General features: G+C 38.7%; 1 long non-coding RNA gene across 1 annotated transcript; it reads right to left on the bottom strand.

Annotated features, from left to right (window-relative positions):
- Window positions 1-16,994: 16,994 nt before the first annotated feature.
- On the bottom strand, window positions 16,995-17,850 carry LOC137102779 (uncharacterized). The gene is made up of 3 exons (XR_010911271.1): window positions 17,536-17,850; window positions 17,270-17,365; window positions 16,995-17,195 (listed from the first exon to the last, which is right to left on the bottom strand). It is a non-coding gene; the product is annotated as an uncharacterized lncRNA (long non-coding RNA).
- Between the last annotated feature and the right edge of the window lie 8,727 nt (window positions 17,851-26,577).

The following is a 26,577-nucleotide window of genomic DNA, read 5'->3' as shown; positions in this document are numbered from 1 at the left end:
GCCATTGTACCAGCCCCTAAAAAGGCAATGATCAAGGGACTCAATAATTACAGACACATTGCCCTTACTTCTGTAGTCATGAAGTCTTTTTAGTCCCTCATCTTGCACCACCTCAAGAACATTACAGACCCCCTTTTGAACCCCCTGCAGTTCACCTACAGAGCCAACAAATCTGTAGATGATGCTGTAAATATGGCCCTCGACTTCATCTGGACTCCCCAGGATCCTACACCAGAATACTGTTTGTGTACTTCAGCTCTGCCTTCAATGCAGTCATTTCAGCTCTGCTAAGAGACAAGCTCTTCCAGCTGAACATGCCTGACTCCAGGTGGATTACGGACTTCCTGACAGACAGACGGCAGTTTGTGAGGCGTAGGGAGCATGTCTCATACTCAATGATCATCAGCACTGGATCCCCACAAGGCTGCTTTCTTCTTCTCCTCTGTCATTCCCCCTGTATCCCAACAGCTCCACATATGGTCACCAGTCTATCAAACTCCTGAAGTACGCAGTGTTTTACATTTGTTGCTGTTTTCTAGCACTTTCATTTATCTCAAATTCTTCTTTAAAACTTAATTTTTGGTTTGAGCTCAGAAGTTGCTCTTTTATTCTTGCACTATTTGTTAATCATTTTCCAGAGAACATTAAAACTGTAAACTAAGTAAAAAGAGGCTAATGCAGAGACCTGGGAGAGTTGCGTGACTTAAATGGTCTTCTTTTGAGCATTCACAGCACTATTCAGCCTTCGTTTGATTTTGATGTGACCAAATGCTCATCATCCACCACATTCATACCCTTCATGTCCTTTGACAAATAGCACTGATCACCATTGCGAAAGGTCTCATTTGGCAATTTGAAGCATCTGAATGATTGATTATAATGACAGCTAAATTGCAAAGCAAAAGTTGCTCCCTTCATTGCAGTCCTCCATATGCAATGAGTGAATTGCAACATAACCTTTGTGCCAAATATAACTTTCTCTGCGGCTACCCATGGGGAAATAAAACACTATTTCACAAATGTGTTTCTAACTCGTGAGGCTTTGAGTAAAAAGAATCAAAGTGGATACAGTACAGAGTAAGGCAACAGCATTTGGTGAATGCATCTCAGTTACTTTTTTCCATTAACAACTCCTAAGAAAAGAGCAGAAGTTTCAGGGATTGAGTCCAGGTCAGTGATTTTGCGTGCATTGTCTTCAGGATAACACTCTGTTTAACTATTGGGTTGTTAGTTCTCAGCCTGACCGCTAACGCCTGCCTTCATTTTTTATAAGACTAATGGACTCCTACACTATTTCTTCTCTTGTCAATATTACCTTCTAAGCTTTCTGCCTTATTTATAGGCATGTGTTGCCTCTGGTAATGTCCATTGTCTTTTCTTGAGAAGCACGCAAACAGCAGAACGTGAACATCAGCTGCAGGCCAGTTACCTCCCCTCTCTTCTCCAAGCTCTGATTCAGCTTTTCCATTTCCCTAGTCGCAGCCACACACCTCTTGGCTCTTCCTGACAAAACACCCACAACTGACCCAAAATGTCACGGGCCTGGTTTTCCATCATAGTTGACCATATGAATACACATTTAACACTTGTAAAGTGACCTCAGTGGGGCTTTTAGAACACATGGAAGTTTGATGGGGTGCTGTATTTTTATCCATATATCCCTGCTGCTTTTGGTTTAGCGGTTTCAAAGTTGTTTTTTGCACCGTTTTATGAAGAACATAGTCTGTTTAATTCAGTCCAAGTCTTCCACCCTATTTTCTTCTAGTTATGTTTCTATATCTTAGTTTGTAGCAACCCAGGAGTCTTACTTATTTTAAATACTGAATCAAAGGTTGGACCCATTTTCCAAAATATACCCAGCAGAAATGTTAATTCAGCTCCTGTTTAAATTCGCTGGCCTTGCCTTCTGCAAGATTTAAAATGCTCATAGATTTCATTGGACATCATCTGTCTTTTATTGCTACCATCATCCTCATGGGCCATTTTGATATGTGCTTCTCTTTTTTTCCTTGCAGAAGCTGCAAGGGTACAGACTGTCTGCTACCATCTCAGGCCCAGCCTTAGGCATTCCTTATCCTGGCTCCACAATCTGTTTTCTCACCTCATCAAGCATTCTGTCTGTGTCCGTGCCTGCCCTTGCCCTCCTTCATTCTTTTAACCCTTCTGGCTCAGGTTCAGTGGTTATAAAGGAGGTGCACTTCACCCGAGCTCGCTATCGATCCGTATCACACAGGAGACACTGGTCTCTTTCCTCAACAGCAAGGGCTTTTAAAACATTTTCTGTTCAGCAGCAAGGTCGCAAAGCAGAACTGTCAAGGAGAGAGCCAGGTACCTTGAGTATTGTCAGTAATTGTTATTTGCACCTCTGAAAGCCTCTACAGTATTTGTGTGCATTGAGCCACACATCAGTTGGTGTATACGGGGGCATATTTTAAATGTTTACATGATAATGAGGAAAAAATGGGGCCATCACCTCTAAATGTGCACACCTTATCTCTTAAAATTAAAATGACATACTGTAAATATCCATACAGACTGAGAATTAGTCTACAACTACAACTTAATCCGGCAGTCATGCTAAGAGTATAGAAATGACCCTCTCAAACTTACTTTTATCTAACATGGTTGGTGTTTAGCAGTGATGCATTACGTAGTAAAGTGATAAGATAATGACAATTGCTCACAATTTGAAATTCAGCTAATAAATTTAACTTAATTCTAGTAATGTTTTGTTACTTGGCACCTGTACCAACACTGTAAATTCTGATAAGTAAACCGTACTTAAAAAAGCAAGCAAATCAATTGCCTTGAAAAAAACAATTAATCTGGAATAGAAATTGTATTTTTACTTACAAATGCTTAATAAGTGCGATTGTGGCGCAGGAAAGGTAGAGCGGTTGTCAACCACTCTCTCAGTTGTTGGTTCAACCCCCGGCTCCTCCGGTAAATGTCAGTGTGTCCTTGAGCAAGACACTGAACCCCAACTTAGTTGCTCCCGCTGAGTGTTGGCCAACTGCATGGCAGCTCCCTCATCGGTGTATGTGTGTGTGTGTGTGTGATTGTAAGTGTGAATGGGTGAATAAGAAGCAGTGTAAAGCACTTTGAGTGCCAATAGGTAGAAAAGTGCTATATAAGTGCAGACCATTTACCATTTCTACATAGCTAGTCTGAACAATAAAGATATTGACAAAGAGCAGGACTATGAAGTGAGTTTGGTGTAGTAGCCACAATTTGCAGTTTTTATAGACATTAACTATTTTCTCTAGTCTTACACACACCATAAGAAATACTTTTTCTAATCATTTTGCTGCTGTAAATTTATATGCAATATTAATTTACAGCTGAATTCCAACACTTTCCATAGTCATGTTCACTCTTCACAACGTGTCCACTGTATTTTAGTTTTTGGACTCATCTGAACATAAGCAAGACTGATATGTGTTTTATCAACAATTACTGGCAATGACTGATTACCTTAAGAGTTGTGTGGACTCTTAAGTGTGGACTAATTTTAAACTTAAGCATCTATAAATAACTTAACTCGTGTTACCTAAATACTGTATAGTGATGTTTTGTTCAGGGATGGCCACACAATGTCACACAACCAACAAAAACAGCTATGCAACTATTATATAAATCCTTCCTATTTCACTGCCTGCAGCTTTTAAGGACATACCAATGTTGCACTTCCTGTAACATGTGCTAAATAATGTTTTCTCCTCTTGAGTGTGGGTAAAATAATGACAGGGTTCCAACCAAGGTGAAGGACATACTAATTCACTCAGCCATAGCATTGTTTTGATGTAGAGATAGCGCCAGTAAGAGGTGAGTGATAAAGCTGTCCAACAGAAATGAGAGGAGGCCGGACCCTCTGTCACAGCAGGGCAGACAGATGGGGCATCATGGGAAACATGCCTGAGATCATAAAGGACTCTACAGGACATAATGAGAGACTTGGAGTCGAGGGGAAAAATTCCTGGGAAGGACCATTTAATAGCTCTTAAAGAACAGCTCCTGGTGAGTGAATGATATTCACTTCACCTGTGATCTCTCTATCTCTTGCTCTGTTTAGTGCTTCCTGAAAAACGTGCACTTGAAAAAAAAAACCTGCCAACTGCTGGCGAGTAAAGTAGGTTGCTTTTTGTTGTTGCTAGGCTAAGTGACATCTTTACTAGGTTGCATCACAGATGGATTGTTCATGGTGGTACATTCATCAGCATCACAGCTAAAGGGAATCTAGTTTCCAGACTCTCCCAGTGTGTCATGCCCTTTCTGTGTAACACCCTTTTATGAGTCACCTCTTCTCTGAGGTCAGACATTATTTCCTGTCTTCTTTCCATGCTCACTGAGCATGAGGTTTTTCAAGATTTTCAAAGTCTACATGGAAAAAAGAAGATTATTGTTGAGTATTCTAAGCCAGCAGAAAAGAGGAAAAAGAATGAAACAAGACTGTATATCTTACACCACAAAGTGTCCGAATCTGATGCCTAAAATGTTGATTGCATAGCCTCTTATCTTGAATTTAGTTTAGGCAATTTCATATAGACATCCAGCATTTATCAAGATTAACTCCGTTTCCACTGAGTCCTGCGGAGAAGCTTAACGTCTCACAGTTATGATCTCCATCTAGCTGTCCGCCTCTAACCGATAGACCTTTTCAAAGTATGCCTGAAGAATTTAGTGGCACACTGGATTTCTGTAATGGGAACTCACTGTCACATATTGATGTGATAATTATTAAATTGGGCACATCTCTTGTTATATATAAAAAGCCATTGGAGATTCATAGCACCCTAACAGAAGCAGGAGCCACAGGGCACTGCTAACTTCCCCCTGAACCCCTATCATTCTCCCTCCCATCTGCCTTTCACATTACTGTCGCTCATGCCGAAGACTGGAAAGGTCATCCATGAAATGCTCAGTGTGAGATTATTCAGCTTGCTGTTCCCTGTCAGGCAAAATCGGAATTTACATTACTCACTCACTTGTCCTGTACTGCGCATTCACACAGAATATGATATTGTGCTGTGTTTTAAATGTTACACCACAAAAAAGCATTTCAGCATCTCAGCATTTCTTTGTTTCACAATTCATCAACAGGCATTTAGGCACCTGTATAGAACCTCTGTCTGGCTTATATGAAGGAATTAGAAAGGTCCCCATGTCTAATAGTTTGTCTATAACCTCAGTGTAAAAGCACCTCATTCCCAAGAATTGGATGAAAGTGTCAAAGTGACCTTCACTTTGAGTTAGTATTAAAAAATGTAATCAGATTATTCTTGAATCTGAGAAGAAATCCCCTCAAGATGTTTGTGAGATATGCTGGGACCAATTCTTAGCCCCCGATGTATCGTTGTTGATCATTGTTTTTTTAATGCATCTCTTGTGAGCCCCACAATTTTAAGAAAAAATAAATAAATCACAGAAGAAGCACTTTTTTAGAAGAAGCACAGGAGAAGGCTTTTTTATCTAGATGGGAGCATCCTTGACTGAGTAGAGGAGGAATGTACAAGAGAGGTGATATGATTCAGTGGGGAGAGGCTGATAAAAACCAACAGAGCAGTTTAGGGATTCTGGGCCTCACTGAGGTGCACACTGGGAAGTTGTTGTTGTGACAGCAGTGATCAGAAACTGTTATGACATCTCATCTTGGTGATCACAGTGAAGTCTTCAGCAGCACATCACTGAGTTGTTGTGGTGTTTTCTCTTCAGAGATTCCAGCAAATATGTCATATAAAGTCCTGCAGTAATGCCATTTGCCACCGATACAGTTCATGTGTGAAGCTCTGTACAGGAACTCACTTTAGCTATGCAGAGTGGGACAAATTTTTCTGTCCGTGCAACTTTTTTAGTGCACATTTATCTGTTCATACGTTTAAAGCTTGTGGAATGATAAGGCGTCAATTGGAAAATTAACTTTTCAAACTAATCTAATTATTATATTCATTATTATTATTATTAGTAGTAGTAGTAGTATTAGTAAATGGTAAATGTTCTGCACTTATATAGTGCTTTTCTACCTATTGGCACTCAAAGCGCTTTGCACTGCTTCTTATTTACCCATTCACACTCACAATCACACACACATTCATACACCAATGGGGGAGCTGCTATGCAGCTGGCCAACACTAACTAAGTTGGGGTTCAGTGTCTTGCTCAAGGACACTTCGACATGTGACCAGAGGAGCTGGGGATTGAACCAACAACTGTGAGATTGGTGGACAACCGCTCTACCTTCCTGCGCCACAGTCGCCCCTAGTAGTAGTAGTAATAGTAGTAGTAAATGAAAGACTTTTGCATCCTACTCACTAAACTAAAAGTTAATTAATAATTCAAATTTATTTATATGGCGCCAATTCACAGCAAAGTCATCTCAAGGCACTTTACAGAATATCGTCAGGACTATAAAGATATATAATTCCCCCAGCAGTCTAAACCTATAACAGCATAACTATAACTAACTATAATCTTTATTAAAGAGAAAGGTTTTAAGCCTAGACTTAAAAGTAGAGAGGGGGGCCGGATTCCAGAATCTGAACTGGGAGCTGGTTCCACAGGAGAGGAGCTTGATAGCTAAAGGCTCTGCCTCCCATTTTACCTTTGGAAATTTTAGAAAACACAGGTAGGCCTGCATTCTGAGCTCCAAGTGGTCTACTGGGATGATATGCAGCTATGAGGTCTTCTATATATGATGGAGCCTATTTAGAGCTTTATATGTAAGAAGCAAGTTATTAAATTCTACTTTTTCGGAAGCCAATGAAGCATGTGAATGCGAAATATAATTTCTCTTGCTAATTCCACTCAACATTCTTGCTGCAGCATTTTGGATAAATTGCAGGCTCTTTAGGGAGTTACTGGGGCATCCTGAAAATAGGGAATTACAGTAGTCCAACCTAGAAGCAACAAATGCACGGACTAAACTTTCGGCATCACTTTGAGACAGGATGCTCCTAATTTTGGCAATGTCCAACAAGAAAGCTGTTATAGAGATTTGTTATAGAGATTTGTTTGATATGCAAGGTAAAGGACAAAAACAACTCAGAGGTTTCTTGCAGTAGTTCTGTGGGCCAGAGTTAAGTCAATAGGCTTGGACAGCATATTTCATTTTAGGCCCTGAGTTTAGAAGTAAGAAATTGTGGGACATCCAGGCCTTTATGTCTTGTAGGCATGATTGAAGCTTGATTAATAGATGTTTTGTATCTGGTTCCATAGATAGATATACTACTGCGACTGTGGCGCAGGAAGGTAGAGCGGTTGTCCACTAATCTCACAGTTGTTGGTTCAATCCCCGGCTCCTTTGGTCACATGTTGAAGTGTCCTTGAGCAAGACACTGAACCCCAACTTAGTTGCTCCCAGTGAGTGTTGGCCAGCTGCATAGCAGCATCTAGCATCTTCCCCATCGGTATATGAGTGTGTGTGTGATTGTGAGTGTGAATGGGTAAATAAGAAGCAGTGTAAAGCGCTTTGAGTGCCAATAGGTAGAAAAGCGCTATATAAGTGCAGACCATTTTACCATATAGCTGGGTGTCATCAGCATAGCAATGGAAATACATCCAGTGTTTTCCAATAATGTTGCCTAAAGGAGACATATATAAAGTAAAAAGTATTGGTCCTAACACAGAGCCTTGTGGAACTCCATAGCTAACCTTTGTGTGCATGGAGGATTCATCATTAACATGAACAAATTGAAATCTATCAGATAGATAAGATTTAAACCAACCTAGTGCAGTTACTTTAATCCCAATTTCATGTTCCAGTCTCTGTAATAAAATGCTTTGATCAATGGTATTAAACGCAGCACTAAGATCTAACAGAACAAGCATAGAGACTAGTCCATTATCTGATGCCAATGTTTTAGAAATAAATCTACTAAAATCTAAAGTTGTCTACTAAAACATAAATTTGGGCTGATGTGAACTGACAATACATCATTGGATGGTTTTATATTAAACTAAACTGCAAGTGCGATTTAGTTTTACTGCTTTTTCAAAGGTTTCAAAGGTAGATGTTTCTATAGATACATTAATGATTTCTAGGGTCTAGCAGACATTGCTGCTCAGAGTTAAAGAAATAGTTGGCTCAACAGAACTATGACTCTTCTGTTGATCAAAGTTAACTAAAAATGTACTAATTAATTTATCATATAAGAACAATTGTACTAGCTGAATGAAAACATTCTTCTGTTTATCTTTTTGACATTACAAACCTTTGCACCCATAACTTTGCCCTTTACCTAACAAGCCCCTCTCCTGTGGAACCAGCTTGTCATTTATATTCAGGAGGCAGAAACTCTCTACTTTTAGTACCAGGCTTAAAACGTTTCTTTTTGATAAAGTTTATAGTTAGAGCTGCTCAGTGACCCAGCTCAGAGTGCTTGGGGGCCCAAATGATGTAATAAGCTCCTCCCCTGCCCTCAGCTCTTCTCCTCCATCTCTATGTGTTTATATGTCACCACTGAATGACATTAACTTTGTGTCTTCCTACTCCCATAGTTGTCCCTATCTCTCTCTGTCTCCCTTCGCTTGTACTTTTTTGCAGGTGACCCCAGCTTTGGAGCTGTGTGTTTCAGATGTGCAGTTAGTGGCTGTACCAACCTGACCAATGTTTTTTTTTTTCTCTGTTGTTTCTTGTTGTCCCTCTTTTCTTTTCCCTCTCTACTTTTCTCACAGTATCTGTCATTTTGTTGTCTGGCGCCAAAAGGGGTGCGATTTGACAGACACCTACCTCCATACTCCGTGGTGCTATTTCAACAAACCTTTTATTTGGTCATATGAGAGGGTGGTACAAACAACCTGTTGAGGCATTAAGGATGCACTGATAGACACTGATATTGACCTGTTTTTCTTCTTTTTTTTGGTTCTAGTTTCAGTAGTAAATGTAAATAAATGCTATTAAACTTCCCTCAGCTTCCCTACATTAAAATATGGCTCTACTTCTAGCTCAAAAACACTTCAGGATGACATCAAATGGAGGAACCATCAGTCCAGGTTATTGTATCTCTTTGCTTACACTATGGAGTTTGTAATATTGGTCAACCTGCTTTTCCACAGCTCCCACAGATGACATCATCTGAACTCCTAATGATGAAAAACTCCTCCAGATGACATTACCTGGAGGAGTTTTTTCATCATTTAAAGCATTAATATACATTTACACCCTAAAAGCCATAAAAAACAAGTCGAATTGGTCAAGTCAAGTCAAGTGGGTTTTTATTGTAATTTTAGCCTTATACAGTACAGTACACAGTGAAATGAAACAATGTTCCTCCTGAACCAAGGTGCTACATGAGTCAACATAAATTAAGACAGATGATGACACAACACGGTACATAAAGTGCACATGTACGGACAAAGGTTCAGTGCAAAAACAACACAACACGATGAGACAGTGAGTAGGAGCAGCAGCGACCAGTACAGTGAGCGTGTTATATACTGTAAATAGCAGCAATATTGTGCAAAGCACAAATCTGCAAAAAGAAAAATGTTCCAGCAGGGTTGTTGGAGTGTGTGTGTGTATGTGTGTGAGGGCACGTGTGTCAGTCCAGCCTCTTTGTATTTTGAGTCTTATTGCTTGTGGAAAGAAACTGTTAGACAGTCTGGATGTGAGGGCCCGAGTGCTTCATTACCTTTTTCCAGACAGCAGGAGGGTGAAGAGTGTGTGTGAGGGTGAGTGGTCAGCCCCAATGTTGGTGGCTTTTCTTATGCAGCATGTAATGTAAATGTCCATGATGGAGGGAATAGAGACTCCAATGATCTTCTCAGCTGTCCTCACTATCCGCTGTAGGTTCTTGGCAGTGATACAGCTGCTCAGGATGCTCTTATCAGCCCCTCTGTAGAAGATGGACAGGATTGGTGTCGGGACTTGGACCTTCCTCAGAGACTCAGAGATACTCAGAGACAGGTTGTTAGCTTTACACCAAAACCTTAACCTCTGCATTTCCTCTCCGTATGCTGACTCGTCATTGTTACTAATGAGACCCACCATGGTTGTGTAATTGCCGAACTTGATGCTATGAATAGAGCTTTGTATTGCTACACAGGCAGCAGAGTGAACAGCAGGGGACTGAGCACACAGCCCTGGGGGCCCCCAGTACTCAGTATGGTAGTGCTGGAGGTGTTGTTATTAATGTTGTTAATAATATTATAATTATTATAATTATTATCATTACTACACAAATATATTGATTTTAATATAATGGAATATGTAAGCTTGATATTCTTTATTGCGTTGCAATGAACCTAGTTTGAAGGGTGACATTTTATCATAAGTCATAGTCCGCACTCATTTATTATCCTCTGAGACATTACAATTAAATGTAATATTGCAAGATTTAGGACCTAAAAGGAAGAACGTGAGACAGGATTACTAGTCACATAAAGGGTTTATTCACAGGTTGATCTCTGTGTAATAGCATAATATCTCAATAGATCTTACAACAAAGGCGTAAACACCTAGCAAACAAAGCAAAGTGTAAGACAAAAGCAAGATGCAGATGGTGAAGAGGCATAGTGAGGGGAGATGGTAAATGGTAAATGGTACGTACTTATATAAAGCTTTTCTACCCTTTTGGTACAAAAGGCATTTTAAAATGCTTCTCATTCACCTATTCGCACTCACAATCACACACACACACACACACACACACACACACACACACCCCGATGGGGGAGCCTACACTTACTGGGAGCAACTAAATCTGGGTTCAGTGTCTTTTACAAGGGGACTTTGACATTAGACCGATGGAGGCAGCATTGGTGGACTGCTCTACCTCCTGAGACACAGCAGTCAAAGGACAGGCTACGTGAACAATGAGGAGGATCTTGAAACACAAAGAGGGCAGAGATAATCAGGACATTAGACCTGTAACCAGACATCAAACAAAACAACACTTCCATGACACAGTCAATGAAATTGAACAGTCATATCACAGGCATTTGTTTAAAAGGAGGGTATAAAGATATCTTCAGCAGGTCATTTACTCTTTACCTACATCCTAATGGTTCACTATAAGGAGGATGTGATAAGGCCTTTCCTCAGCCCATACACACAAAGCATTGTCACACTACGATGCTGTTTACTCACCTACCTGTTTGACTTGGCATGTTAGTAATTCTATTAAGCTTGTTCTGAGCTACTTGATGAAACAGGTAGGATTACAAGTTTCATTCCCCACAGGGCTTTAAAGTTCCCTTTTACTATCAACCTAAAGTATAAAACGTGACTAATTTCAAACCTTTCTTGCTGACTATAAAAACAGTCTGCACACAAAAAGTTTCATAAAAATTCTTCGCATATAGTCACGCAAAAAGACCAGAAGAGACCTCCCATGTGACACCGTGCAGGATCTCATGCCAGAGTAATTACAGCCAAAGTGGACATTCTTCCTCTAAGTGCAATCCATTAGCACCCCAATAAATGATTTATAAATATGCAACTTGTTATTACACTACAGAGAAAAAAGTAAGAGTGGAGATAGAGGAGCACACCTCTCCAGTTTTTTTCTGTATCTTTTTTGGCCAAATGGAGTAAGATGGACATGTTTAGTTCTCTGTCTTGACAGGTGGAATACAGGGCTGAACTCAAGCCTGTAAGTGTACAAGGGAAAGCTGTACTGCAGGGATTTCTGTGTTGATGGAGTAAGTGGCTTCTCCTGGCAGTAAAGCATACAGATCAGCTGTCCCTTAGACAATACTCCCAGTTCTTGAGCAAAAAAGTTGTTTTCTTCACCCTCCCACCACCATCCTCTTCTCTAGATGAAACCTGATAAAAATAGCTCTTTCTATTAAAAGGATTGGATTGTTCTCTAACAGGAGGGGGCCCCTTTATGGCAGGAGAATAATACTTCTGTTCTGCATTTTATTCTAAATTATCAAAATGGAAATAAATGCACAGATCATATAGGAATTAAATCTTAGATCATTTATTCACTTTCCTCCATACAGTATTGCTATAAGGTGAGAGGTGGAAAAATGACAAATGCTATTGTCTATTTATGTGGCTGTGCATTGACTAATTCATTGAGGACAGAGACGGGATGTTTACTGTAATGGCACTATGATGAAAACACTCAAAGTACAAAACATTGCAGTTTTATAGGGAACAATTGACTGTCTTTCTGTTACTGTTTTGGTTGAGTAGGACATATTTCTTTAAGCAGGTGTTTTCTGTTTATGTCCAAGCAGTGATAAACTGAAATGCAGTCAGTATTGCAGTCAGCTGTGAACTGTAGTGAACGTTGCAACCTTTGAATACATCAAGCAGAGGTAAAACTTTTAAGTAGCCCTCTGATCAAAACTCTGGAAATATTTTTTTATTTAGAAAGTATTGTAAGTAGCACAAGGGCAACATATCAAATGTTGTAACTGAGACATAAATTTAAAAAATGTGCTCATTTAAAATTTGATGCCAGTGATATATTTTAAGTTGGAACAGGGGCATATTTACATTGATGCAACAGCTCATCTTTTAATAACATTGTGTGTTTGGTAAGTTTCTTAAAAAAAATACTCATTCTTAATTGATATAAGATTTCAGCTGCCTCCTTTGTCATATGTTTTTTAACCAAATCTTTTTAAATGTTGACAGGTCAGGAATGCAGACAGCATTCTGAAAGCTCGGTCTGTTTTACTACGGACCTCTGATACTGTAAGTGTAGAATGTGGTGTTGGCATTGTGTTGCTGAAAGAAGTAAGACCTTCATTGGAAAAGCTGTCATCTGGGTGGCAGTAGATGTTGCTCCAATCCTGTATAAATATTGTTTGGCATTGATGGTGCCTGATGTGAAAGCTAAGCATGCGGCCATGGATGCAGGCCTCTACTTCTCTTGCTATGCACATTATGCAAACTATGCATCTGATTACACTGATAACAAGTCAAATGATCTCTCTCCTCCTTAACGTGGATGGTGCAGCTTCCATGACTTTCCAAAAATAAATGAATAAATGAACAAATTTAACAAATCAGACCAAAGGACAGGTTCCCACTTCATCTCAGGCAACATTTCTGGATGGGGTTTCTGGCTGTTTCTGCTGTTTCTTTGGATAGTCTTAACTTGCACTTAGATTACAAATTCATGTCTGTTTCTATTGCAGTGTCATCAAACTGCCCAAAGATCACAATAAAAAGATCATTGTTCCTTGCCCACAAAGATTTCTCTCTGAAATGTTTGACATTTTGAGCTATGCAAGTGGATATCGAGAAAAGTTGAAGATGTTGAACTCGTATTATTTTCAGAATGATACCCTAGTCATATAGAAAAAAAGATAGTATATAGTAAATAATATTTTTTTTTACTTATCATTAAGTAAAGGTAAATTACTTTATGTACTCACAGATAGAACTGTCAGTACATAAAGTGGAAATAATAAATCAGCTAAAAATTGTTTTACTTACCCCCTATTTAACTGCATTTCTGTGTTGCAACTGAACTGCTTGGATGTATTTAATCTTCTTACTGGTGTCAGGAGAGATGAATTATTTCTGAAAGCAGCTTTGTTATTTTACTCATTTTACACTAGTTTGTAGTAACTGCTAATGTTTAGTTGTGTTTTCGTGTCCTTTGAAAGAAATTAGCTTTTGATTTTAAGCATTTTGTGTTTTTTTTTAAATACATAAGAAAAAAATAATGATGGTGTCTCTAATCCATTACTAATAAAACAGATACCATAAATCATCTCTTAATCTGTCCTCAGTAATACATTTCATTGCAAAGGCAATAAGTTCTAACTTGGAGGCCACAGGGTTAAATTAGAAGCCACTGGATAGGTTTCATGACTTTCATGGCTCTGTTATATGTCAGCCTCATGTAAACACTCGACTGAACCTGACTAAAAGTGCTCATTCCTCTTCATCAATCTCATAATAAAGACTCTGACTGCACTATTAGAGGCCTCCACATTTTTATTGAGCTTTTATTGAAACATAGCTGCTGCTTTGTTGCCCTCAGGAAAGACCTGTGTCCTTGTTTCACAGTGTAAAGGCTGACCTTGATAGAACTGGGTTAAGGGATAGGGATGAAGACATGCAGGATTCCTCCTGCTGTCAAGGCACTCAGGCTAAATGATTTGTTTTAATACTTGTTTCATGGTCATCAGTGTTCCGCTTTCAGTGGCATGGATCTTGCACCTGGAAGGAGAAGATTCAGGCTGTATATACATCTGGGGATTCTTCTAAAACAGAAAAGGGTTTCTCTGACATACAGTAGACAATATTTGTGTGTGCACTAGTAAGACACATGCTGTGACAAAGCTGACAAGGGAAAATAACAGCCTTGTCAAACTGAAATGGACAGCTGTCTATGAGAAAATCCGTTCATTATTTCGAATGTCAAGCCTATACAAAACATTTGAAAGATTTCCAGGAAGTTCTAAAAGCACTGAGGGATCACAGCTTTCCAAACAGAGTTCAAGGTGGTTATCCAATGGCCTTTATGAATAAATTGCCCTATGTCCGCCTCCACTTATTAATATTGCCTGTACTGTGGCTGTAAAACAGGAAATGGCTGCAGAAAAGGGGAATCATTGTTGTGCCAGGGACACATGACATGCAAGAGTCAATAGCTCTCCGGTGTAAAAAACAAATTACAGTACGCTGGGCTTATGAGTGGTTCGTCTGGCCAAGTTGCTAATGACTTTTATAATAAAGCCCAATTCATTTTAATTAAGTCACCAGATACATATCATCACATATATCTATATATCTTTCTACCAATTGCATTATCACAGTGAGAAGCTTCTTTTGAGATTTAAAGTAGTTTACTATGGAGATGACCATTGTCATCCCATTTTAGACTTATGCCTGTAGTTGGAAAATACTGCTACAAATATTAAAAGTCTACGTGAGTATTGTTAGTGTATAGAATGATGATGAGCACCTCTAACAACCTAACTCAACATCACACTTTCTAACAAATATATTTATCACTTACTTCACTAATACTCTATTTCTAGTTGTTATGTTATTTCAAGGAGGCCCCCTTTATTCTGTAAAAATGACATGCCCAGTTGGTTCCTAATGTTAATTTAAACAAATTGGTTCTGACATGAATATTATTTGGAGATGCCATAAATAAAGTTCAACAATGGCCAATTGTGACTTTGATGTGACTTAAATATTATAAAGCAGAATGAAATCAGTGGCAATTGCACTCGGTATAATAAAATATTTTGTGTGTTGAAGTGTGTTTATTTATCACGTTACCTCACAGCAAACTATACAAGCAATAGAGCCCTGGACCAAATACAGAATTTACTAAAATAGACAACTAAGAAAGCGAATGCAGAAGATGAACAAATTAAAATACAATGTGATGGATGTGTGTATGTGTAGTATAGTGTATGCAGTATGTATATGTACATAGACAATGTATGGTTGGTATTGTGCTTTAGTTTAGTTTAAATCAATACAGGGGAAAGGTGAGGGTCAATAGGTAGCTGACAAACCACTGCAGTTTGAAAAGAGAGACACCATTTTGTGTCCTGATTGTTAGGCTTTATAATATTACCTATCCCTCTCTCTTTTCTGTGACTAAACCAAATCACATAGCGAATCAAAATACTGCATAATAATGAACTTCTGGGCCTGCTAGCATACCACTTGTGAAATCATTTTGTCTGACAAGAGGCTTTCCATGACACCTTGTCCTATTTCCACACACTAATACCACTATAAAATACTATAAAATATTTGTAGAAATACCTGCAACCTGCTGACAGGTAAATGTCAGTTTACCCCAAATTTCCAGAGGCATTCTACTTTCTCATATTACTTTGGTATACAGAGCATAGTTATTTGATTCTATTGGGCTATGGGGCTGTTGGGGCCCAGCCCCAACAGCCCCAACTACTACTGTACATAACTGCTACTTTACTTTACCTCTAGAAATCCTACTACCTTTTTTCCAAAACTGAACCTTGCCAGAAGTTGTCACACTTTTGTGTGCCAAGCTTATGGACATGTATTATACTCTTACTTCAGCTATCTCACATGTAACTGACCACCATAGGGAGGATAAACCCAGATTTTGAGACAGGCAGGGGGACTGAAGCTGAGCTGACAGCAGAGACCCCTTTTTTACCTCTTGCAGAGAGAGCTGTATTGATTGGCAGCACTGCTCACTATAGTACATTTGGAGAAGTTTTTCTATCATAGCGCAGATGGGGGAAAAAAGATAATCCTACCAGCAGCCTCACAAGCTGTGCTGAACACATCCTTCTTAAACCTGCAGGAGCTGCCCCCTTTAGTTCCAGTGGCAGCTTCCGGAGAATGGTAAAGTGCACTGCAATGTGACAGTCACTCACAATCAGACACGCTTAAGGACAGTTGCAATGCTGGCGACAAGGTTATCAACATTTCGAGCAGATTGCTGCCAGCACTTTGCCTCTCTTAAAAGGCTGCAGCGCTGACCTTGCACTGACCAAAATCTAAGGGGGGTTTTAGGCGATCAGAAGGGAGGAAACAGACTAATGGGCAGTGCACAATGGTGAGATGTCTCCCTGTCACACTTCATCTACACTGATGCATCAGGATTGTTGCACCACTCAGGCCAGGCAATTACTGTCCAATTTCAATCTACTCCTCAGCGCCACTGTAATGAAAAATAATTAAGAGGCTGAAAATGAGTTTTTCATGAAATGGTTTGGGTAGTTGAACGCAATCGTACTTGGCAGATTGCTACATGAGTGTGTTTTAATACAGAAAAGATAGTTATTCATGTGCAAGGTGCACTGGGCAACAAACTTTTAATAGCATATCTGTCAGCAAGAAACAGAGCAAACTGTAGATAAATGTATTATTGTACTCAATGTGCAGTCAGAATGCATCCTACCATTGTGCTCTGATATAAAAAAAAGAAAAGGCTAAGTCAGGCTGTCAAGTCACGATTATTTATATAAAGCTTTTTAACTAGCACCGGTGTCATTAAAGTGCTTTACAAAACACAAACAGAGAAAAGAAAAGTCAAAGCAAGAATTTTAATATGAAAAAGACAAATAAGAAACCTGAATGTGGATCTGTTTTTATTTGCATATTCATTTATCTAGCCTGCATATCAGGGAGGGATTTGTAAGACCCAGAGAGGAGCAGAACATGGAGGGGTAGAAAGGCAAACAACTGTTTATTTGGTGATAAGTTTAACAGATGGGACAGCAGGGGTGGCGGTTCAGAATGGGAGTGCATGGAGGAGGTGGCCGGTGACCTGAGGGGGAATAAGAGACAGGGTGAGTAAAGGTAGAGACACAGGAAACTACTAGGGACAATAGAATAGCTTACTGGTCTGGGACTGGTGCAGCAGCAGAAACCAGGGGGTGCAGGACTGCGGACAGCTGGAGCCCAGGGAGAAAGACAACTAAAGGTGGCTGGAAATACCTGGAAGAACAAACATAACAGGAGTAACAACTAAAAAGACAAATTAACAAACAAACAGAAAATATCAACTAAAACACAATTCTTATTCTTCGGTCGTGGGCAAAATCCACTTCTAAACAAATAATCCACAGGGTTTTTAGTCGGTATTCAGAAACACAAAAGTCACTTACTGGTTGGTGAGAAAGGGGGCGTCCCCGGTAACACTGCCAATGGAAAGGAATTCAAAAAAGTCTTATACAAGACAAAAAACAAAAACGCTCGGAAGGCAAAACACAAAAATCCTTGAAAAGGCACAGTCAGAGCAGATAACCAGAGAGATAATTTACCCCACAGAATTCTTTGGTCAAAAGAGCGACTGAGGACTCAGGAAAAGCAAGAAGACGATCTGGCAGAGGGGAACACTTGAATAGGGTTAATATGGGGAAGCCAACAGTTGAACAGCGTGAGGCTGATTAGGAGCCAGAAGAGAGAAGGAGGCAGGAGAGAATCAGAGCAGGGAGGAGAGACAGTAGTGATCGACATGAGCCAGCCTCAGAACTGTGACACTGCAGTTTCTGAATAGGCCAGGTAAAGGTCAGAGGGAGTTACAGGGTTCAATTATAAGAATGATTTGTATATTTGCTGTTCACTAGAGGGGGGAGCAATTTTACATCAGATTCTTGTTGTATATAAGTGGCAATTTCTATTGGGGCATGGGCATGTTTTTGACTGTGGCTCTGGAAGTAGTGGTTAAAGTACTAATGAATGAACACTGGTTCAGAGAAAATGTGTATACATAGCAAAATTAAAAATGACAACTCATAATTACATGAATAAATGTTAAGAAGAATGGATCTGACATTTACAGTATTACAGATAAATTAAATACAGTAGATACAAAACACAGATGATACACAACTACATATATGTTCCCTATGTTGTACCTTAACTCTGTGGTATGAAGGTGAGAGCTGAATATTATGAGAGCTATATTATTTGTATTTGTTGTGCAGGTACAGCACAATATTATTGCATAAAAAGGTACAGGTGGTGATTTTTGCTATACACCTTGTTTACATGCCACAGTAATTTCAAACTAACATATTGGTATGTTAATAAGTTGAGCACTCAATTCAATCGAGTAATATAACCTTGTTAAGGTGTTTACATCAGGCCAACAGTAATGGCAGTATATAATCAAATTATCAATGTCAGTGTGAATACGATGTTTGTTATGTGACACTGCAGGGTGAACACCACACGCTGAATCCAACATACAGTGAGGCTTTAACCCAGTGAAAGTTTTATTCTATGATTTGATGCTGGTATTTTAGCATGTGAAGCAAAAAAACAAATCAATAAAAAAGATATATGTATTTTTTAGCCACTAGATCCTATGGCGTTTTCATTACTGTCCACAATATTTATATTTATTTTTATTATTCAACAATGTCGTCAACATACGTAGCAAAACATTAAGGAAAGGATTTTTTTTCTAAATAAAACATTCTTATTTTGAGCTTTAACCTAACTAAAAATCTAATCTAATGTCACCATTTAGGAGAAATCATTTCTTCACGCAAGCTGTAATTTTAGTGTCATTGATAGATCCTATTGGAACTAGACCCTCTCAAATAAATCCTCATTGCTTCGTACGAGACTGTGGTGACAAACATGTATATGGTAATTTAGGTTAAATGACTTAATTCATAATGTGAAAGAAAAAACTGAACTAAAAAAGAAATGCATGAAAAGAAAAAAAGTGTTGCAGGATGTTTTACTGAAAGGTACATTGGTTGGTTTTGGTTTTTAAGGTAATAGATTAATAGCTGTTTGATTTATCAATGCATTGTCTTCTTCAGTGCCCATGCAATTGTGATGTAAAGTGGGTGTGAATATGTTTCAATGCCAAATGTTCTTTTTTCAATTAAATTTGGTTTCAATTTCAAATTTGATTTCCATTTCTAAAGAAACTGTCTTGGCTCTATGGGGTAAAAGCCTGGGACTGAAATTTCTATTGTAGCTGAACAGGGAGACATCTCAGCACCTGGCATGTCTGACACCAGAGCAGATGCTGAATCACTGCTATTGATCAGCTACATCAAATGAGAGAGAAAAAAACATCCTCGGCCTAGTGCTGAGCTCAGAACACACAGCTCCCTGGGGTTACTGCATTGTTTACTTTTCCTAGCATTCAGCCTCCCCAGCAACATGTCATAATATTCTTCAGGAAAACTGACTATAACATACTGTTCAACTTGCTGAAAGCTTTTTGCAGCTCAAACCATGTAACTACATGCTGCATGTTTAATTTATCAGCTCATAACAATCATTGAGCCAAAAATCCAAAGGAGATAATGGATGGGGGACCTCTTGGTATAAGGTAATCTTGCTCTAATGAAGGAGGCTCAGAAATGGACTGAACTGTTTTAGACATTTAACAACTTTTAATCTGCAGCAAGTTATTGCTGCACAATGGTGAAAACACTGATGGCAACTTTGGAAAACAGCTCTGACATTTTTGAAAGTTTAAATTCAGTTTGCATTTGTTTTAGTTTATTGGGATGTTTTTTGTTTTTTCCTCAGAACATTGGATGCCTGCTCTGCATTGACAGACTTTTGATTTTTTTCTTCAATTGACAGGTTTCGGATTTTATGGTTCTGGCCTATGAAATGTCTGTCCATCATTCTGTCCAAAGACCCTTTCTATCGGACAGACATTTGAAGAAATATATAATTTAAAATAGAAGTGCAACTTGACAGAATTCCAGAACATGCTCAGCTCAATGTACCAATGACGTAAGGACCCTTCCTCCTAAAGTTTTATGTTGCCACACATACTGAATAAATAGCTGTGATGTTTATATAGAATATAGTAAATAATAGAGCAAGATAGGCTCTAAGTGGGCAAAGGACAAAATAAATAAATTGAATAAAATAAAATAAACATATTACCTATCTAAAGGAACATAAAACCACATTACTAGCAGTAGTTTAAAACAGAACAGTAATTACATTGTAGCCCATCCTTAAAAACTTCTCATGGTCATATTTAGTTTATATTTAGTGCTAAACAACAAATCCCATTGTGTCTAATTAAATATTTGTACTCCATTTCCAGAATAGCTGAGAATGCCAGGCCTCCTTCTGCATGTGCTACAATATAATGGCTTCATAGTGAAAGGTGGGTGTGCTTGACCACTATTCATGCACCCCTAACATAAATGTATGGATTATCATGAAGAAGAGAATAAGAAACTGGCTGGGAGATAGGGTTTGAAATTACTTCCTCATTACTGTATATTACTGTATACTGAATATTATAAATTGCACAGTGTTTACATTAAATTTAGCCAGCTTGTAGTTTTCTTTATTCTATTATATTTTGGTTGGTGCACTGGTGTTATTACTCCCTGCTGACCTTGAAACCACAATAAAACCAGTGACAGGAATCTTTGTACTAGTGTTTTGCTATATACAGTACTAAAACAATCTGCTGAAGAAAGCTAACCCCTAGCATGGCTGATGTTTTCCTTATGAGCTGGGCTGCACCAAACTAAAGCCAAAGGTAAAGGGAATATTGGACTTGTTTATACTCCAAATAAATGCTAACATTGTTCTGCTGTCTGGTCAGTGACACAGTTTTAGGAAGTGTTTATCTCTGTTCCCAATAGTTGCAGTCAAGGACAGGATTAGTCCTTTAATCTTTTGCCGTGTGTCGTATCAATGAATAGCAGATTGTAATACAATTGAAAAGACGTCTAGGAGGCTCCCACTAAACATGTTCCAGGAAGAAGGATCAGTCTACTGTTCATGTCAGTGGAGCAAATCAAAGCTGTACACTGTGTATGAAATCACAGATTAAACTCTTGGTTCTCTGGTTTTATCTTTTCATGATTACACATTTGCTGAGTCATCATGTATTACAAGTAAGTCTGAGTTGCTCTGTGGAAAAAAATCACATCACAAATTCGTTTAAATGTCTTGGCTGGAACTAAATCTAACACTGACTGCACTGGATTTTTTCAAGTCAATAAGCCATCATCATACTTTACTATGGAGTCACATGGAGTTTACTGGTGCCCTTTTCATGGGAATCCTTTGTTCTATTATAATAGGTTCAAAATCTAAACTTATAGAGCATCATGGTAGTGAAAAAGTTAGCACTGCTCCCTCATAACTAGAAGGTCGCAGATTGTGTCCCGGCCGGCCGCAGCCTTACTGTGTTTCGAGTGCATGTTCATGGCATGCATACAAGGGTTTCCTGCAGGTACTCAGGTTTCCTCCCACAATCCAAAAACATGCATGTTAGGTTAACTGGTGACTCTAAATTGCCCAAAGGTGTGAATATGAGTGTGAACAGTTCTTTGTGATGTCTCTCTGTGTTGAGACAGACTGGAGACCTGTACAGGGTGGACCCTACCTCTTGTCTATTGACGCTGGGATAGACCGCAGCCCCCGTGACACTGAGCACAATAACCCTTTACAGATAGTGGATAGATAGTAGACTTTTGAGAACATTTAGTCCTGAAACTCAAAAACATGTAGATTTTTTTTCTTTTGTAGTTAATCAATTGGTCTTTGTTTCCCCATGCAAACTTTATAGTAGGGGTGTAAACATTAACCACTACAGATTGGAAAATCGATACAAGAGTGAGCGATACATCTGCATTGGTTGACTTTCTACAGAGATCAGTTTTAATTCCATCAAAAAGTGATGCTTTGCAGTGTCAAGTGACTGCACTACACCAAACTACCCCGTAACTCAGTTATATCATACACAAGAACACGTGTTTAGTGTTTAAATAAAGTTATTTATGATATTAGCTCCCAAACGGTAGCACTTTTACAGTAACAACTGTGCAGCTTCTCAGTGGAAACCACATCTCAGCACTGTGTAATAAGGTGAGGCAGCATGTTGACACAGTAATGTTACTTTGCATTAATGTTTACTGTTGCTGAAAAAAACTTTTTAGTTATCAAAAGTTACAACAGTTTAAAGTGTTACTCATTAGCCTGTATAAAAGTATTGTAAAATAGTAAAATCTAGAATAATATATATGATGTTACTGGATTATATTTGACGCATTGATACAGTAAGTAAACATCACTGTTTACTAACAGGTAATAAATTCATAAATTCATTCATGCATAAAAAATAGGAGTAAATAGTACAGTAATGAGGTAATTAGTAATTGCCGAAATTAAGAGCATCCTGCGTGTGATGCCGAAAAACTGGTCCATGCATTTGTTACTTCTAGGTTGGACTACTGTGATTCCCTACTTTCAGGATGCCGCAGTAACTCCCTAAAGAGCCTGCAATTAATCCAAAATGCTGCAGCAAGAGTGCTGACTGGAACTAGCAAGAGAGATCATATTTCACCTTCACTAGCTTCTCTCCATTGGCTTCCCATTAAATCTAGAATAGAATTTAAAACCCTTTTCCTTACATATAAAGCTCTGAATAGTCAAGCTCCATCATATCTATAATACCTCATAGTACCATATCACCTATGTTATGACCAGTTCGATCTCAGAATGCAGGCCTACTTGTGGTTACCAGAACATAGAATGGGAGGCAGAGCCTTTAGCCATCAAGCTCCTCTCCTGTGGAAGCAGCTCCCAATTCAGATTTAGGAAGCAGACACCCTGCACCCCTCATTCATTGTGTCATTACAAAAGTAATGTGTTTTTGTATTGAATCACAGCCCATTTATTTGTAGGGAATCATTTGAGGGAGAGATTCACACCCCTACTTTCTAGATATCTTCAGTTAGTAATTCTATCTCACCAGTGGTAAAAACCTTACATACATTCAAATTATATAAAAATTATAAAAAATTATATTAAAAAAGCAAAGAATAATCAGATTAGATATTCTTGACAAATTACCTTGATCACATTAAAAGATTGCTGATTAATTTTCTGTCAATAGAAAAATCAATTAAATGAATGATTCTATTGCCACATGAGAAGAAGAGAGAAGCCGTGACCTGATCTGTAAGGAGATGATGCATAAGTATCATTATCATAATGCAGTGTCCTTCATTTTGTGTTCAGCTCCATCAATCAAATTATAAATGAACCAATGACACTTGCACTACTCATGCTGCAGAAGAAATCTGCCCCAGAGAGGGGCTGTAGTGAAAGCTCCAGAGTATTTTAATCATGTTAGAGAGCCTGTAACATCGTAAACTGGCATCTAAACCTCTTAGTTTTACATGAATTAACACTGACCAACAATGTCAAAGCTGCTAAAATAGACATTTATCCAATTTGGGGTAGCTGCAAACGCATCTCGCTGTATAATCACCTTGTAAATTTGAGCATGTCAGCAAACAGTTGCTTATGTACACATCCAGCAGACAGTGCAAACGTGATCATCTATTGGATGGGGATTCTGTTGGTTAGATAAAAGATTTTGGCCCATGTTTTAACAGGGTCCAATGTCTGCATGAGTGCATGGTGTTTACAGTACAAGTTAGACAATAAAAAATAGAAGTTGGAGCAGCAGATTAATGCATTGACAGTTTTATGAAAAATCTGACCCCCTCTCCAGATTTCTTCTTTTTTGTGTGTATCTCGTACTAATCTATGTCAGATTGTCCAGGCAAATCTAACATAAAACAAAGGCAACCTAAGCAATCATAACTGTATTAGATAAAAGATACCCAAGATACCAAGATACCAAGACTACAATGTCATTTGGACCTCAGGAAAACCACAAAGTTGGGGGATAATGCTCGTTGGGTTCTCCTTAATAAGCAATACATGCAGACACATGATTTGATCCATTGTTATTATAAAAACATTGATAATGCAGATTTAAATATCATTTTTTATGAATCATTTACTGCTCACTCAGGTAAAATGAGAAGAGAAAAATTGTAATTTATTGATACTGGTTAATAATTGTATTGCATATTTAATTAAAACTGTCTTTTCATCCAGTTTGATGTGGTAATGAAATCAACTCCGAATACAGAATAACAAGATACTAGATAATAACAACTAGACTACAAAACTATTGTTGGTGGTGCTGGGTTACAAAGTATCATGTTTTTGTAATCACATTACAATTGTCTGTAATACAGCAATGTAATGCATAACCTTCCTAAATTTACAATGACAGTTTTCGTCAAATCTGATACTGAAGTCATTCATATTTATAGTTTGGGTGACATCTAAAAATCCTGAATGATTTCCTCCTAATAAAAACTACGGCCATCAAATTCAACATGGCAACACTGTCTAGCGTGTTAGTGGAGAAGTCTTGTGCTAACTCTGAGGAGGAACGGGTTGACAAGACACAGGACTTTTCCACAGGAGACCAAAGCTCAGCTCTAAGTGCGAGACGTTGTGCACTTTAATGATGATAGTAACACAATGTGGCGCATGTGGATACTATATTGAGGAAGCAGGTGGGTGGCATTATCACTGTCTGTACAGAACTGTAGTGTACGTTTGGTTTTTCTTGTAATTTATCTTGTAGGTTAACCATACAATTAAGTTTTTGTGCCTAACCCTAACCGTTGTTGTCCTGTACAGATGCCAAAGTTGATCTGTTGCGCCAATTTCAGACACCACTGTTCCCATGGCATCGGAGCATCCAATAGTAACACCAAAGGGCACATGTGGCATCAATATGAAACGCCAAACGACTTTAAAAAAGTGATGTATTTTGACACCTTAGGAACCACCATTATCTAACAATGTGGGATGAGTGTTTTTTAGTGAGTTAGGACAATAAAAATGCACATTTTTACACATTTTCTTTTTGTTTAATGGTGTTAGTAAGGTAATTTTTAGGAGACAATTGATTTTTTATCAAGGAGGTACTTTGGTTACATGTTACATGTCACAGTGCATCTCTGGCAAAATTGCAGAGGAATGTAAAGACTAGTGTAGAGGTACAGAGAATAATTAAGTAATGAAAACATTTTTGAAAACTGAGTATTGTACAACATGTTTCTTAGAGTAACAATCCCAACAATAAACACAACTCTGGCATTTTTGTCCCAAAATCTAAGTATATTGCCCCACAATTAGTATTGTAGCCATGACAACCTGGGTCTGACAAATAATATGATGATAACAACATACCGAGCCTGATGGCAGGTAGAGTAAGTAACTACTAGTCTTTATTTATAGTCCTGATTACAACAGATAAGAGAAAACATGATAGTATATTAATATCCAAAGTGAGTGGGTAGCTTGTGTTGATTCTTGAAATTACTTCAGTGGTTCTTCCCTAACACATCAAAATTAACAACAGCATTGAGGGTATCACAGACACTGAGGACCTCGCAATAAAATAAAAACAGGAGGCTGTGAACACAACAGCTACTGCATGTGCTGACTGAGCATCAGCTAAAGGAAATATTAGGTCCTTTTCTCGTCTGTCACACCTTTGACATCTCTCCTTGAGATAAATGGACACCTCGGCTTGAGAGAGAGTAAATTGTGAGCGGTTCTCAGTGGACGGCGAGTGTGAGACAAACAGGAAGCGGTCGGCTGAAATAGCTGACAGCCACATCACTCCTCATCCCCCGCTCTCCCCATGGCCCACAGGTGAAGATGTAATGGCCTCTTTCTTAAACTGGCACACAATAAGAAATCACTGAGGCAGCTGGTGTGTTTGCTGGAGCTACTGGCAGGACAAAAGCTGTTTGAAGTATGTCATTTCATTGGCTCCCTGATGGATTCACCACAGCAGACATAAATATTGTATTGTTGCGGAATTTAAGATATAACTGTCTCCAAAACAGTTATGTGGCAAAGAATGCATGCCTTTATATGAGTCAAATCCACACCACATGTGTTTATGTTAGTGAGAAAGGTCGCTCTGCTTTACTTTAGATGCCATGCCAGTAATCAGTCAGGAAGCTAGAGCTCAGCACAAAGAAGAAAATCCATCCCAAAGCTGCTGGGTCAATGTTTCCTCCACTTCCAGCAAATCAGCAAAGGGCTACCTCTCTGCCCTCATTCTGGACATAATGCTGAAAGTCAGGGGTCAAACAAACCTGTCTGCTGTCTGACCAGACATTAACCCCGTTTGACTCCAACATACAAAGCCTGCTCCTGTCACACCCGCGCAGCTGCGTGGTGCTTCATATCAGGGCCTGAATGGGAAATAACAATTCAAGGACACATTAACTCATAACAGACAAAACAATAAGCCAATCGACCACAGCAATAATACCACCTATAAGAAGTCCTGCAGCATGCTACGC

Source organism: Channa argus, chromosome 17, assembly GCF_033026475.1.
Source record: "Channa argus isolate prfri chromosome 17, Channa argus male v1.0, whole genome shotgun sequence".
Classification (NCBI taxonomy): Eukaryota; Metazoa; Chordata; class Actinopteri; order Anabantiformes; family Channidae; genus Channa; species Channa argus.
This window is presented reverse-complemented; position numbering and strand designations above follow the sequence as displayed.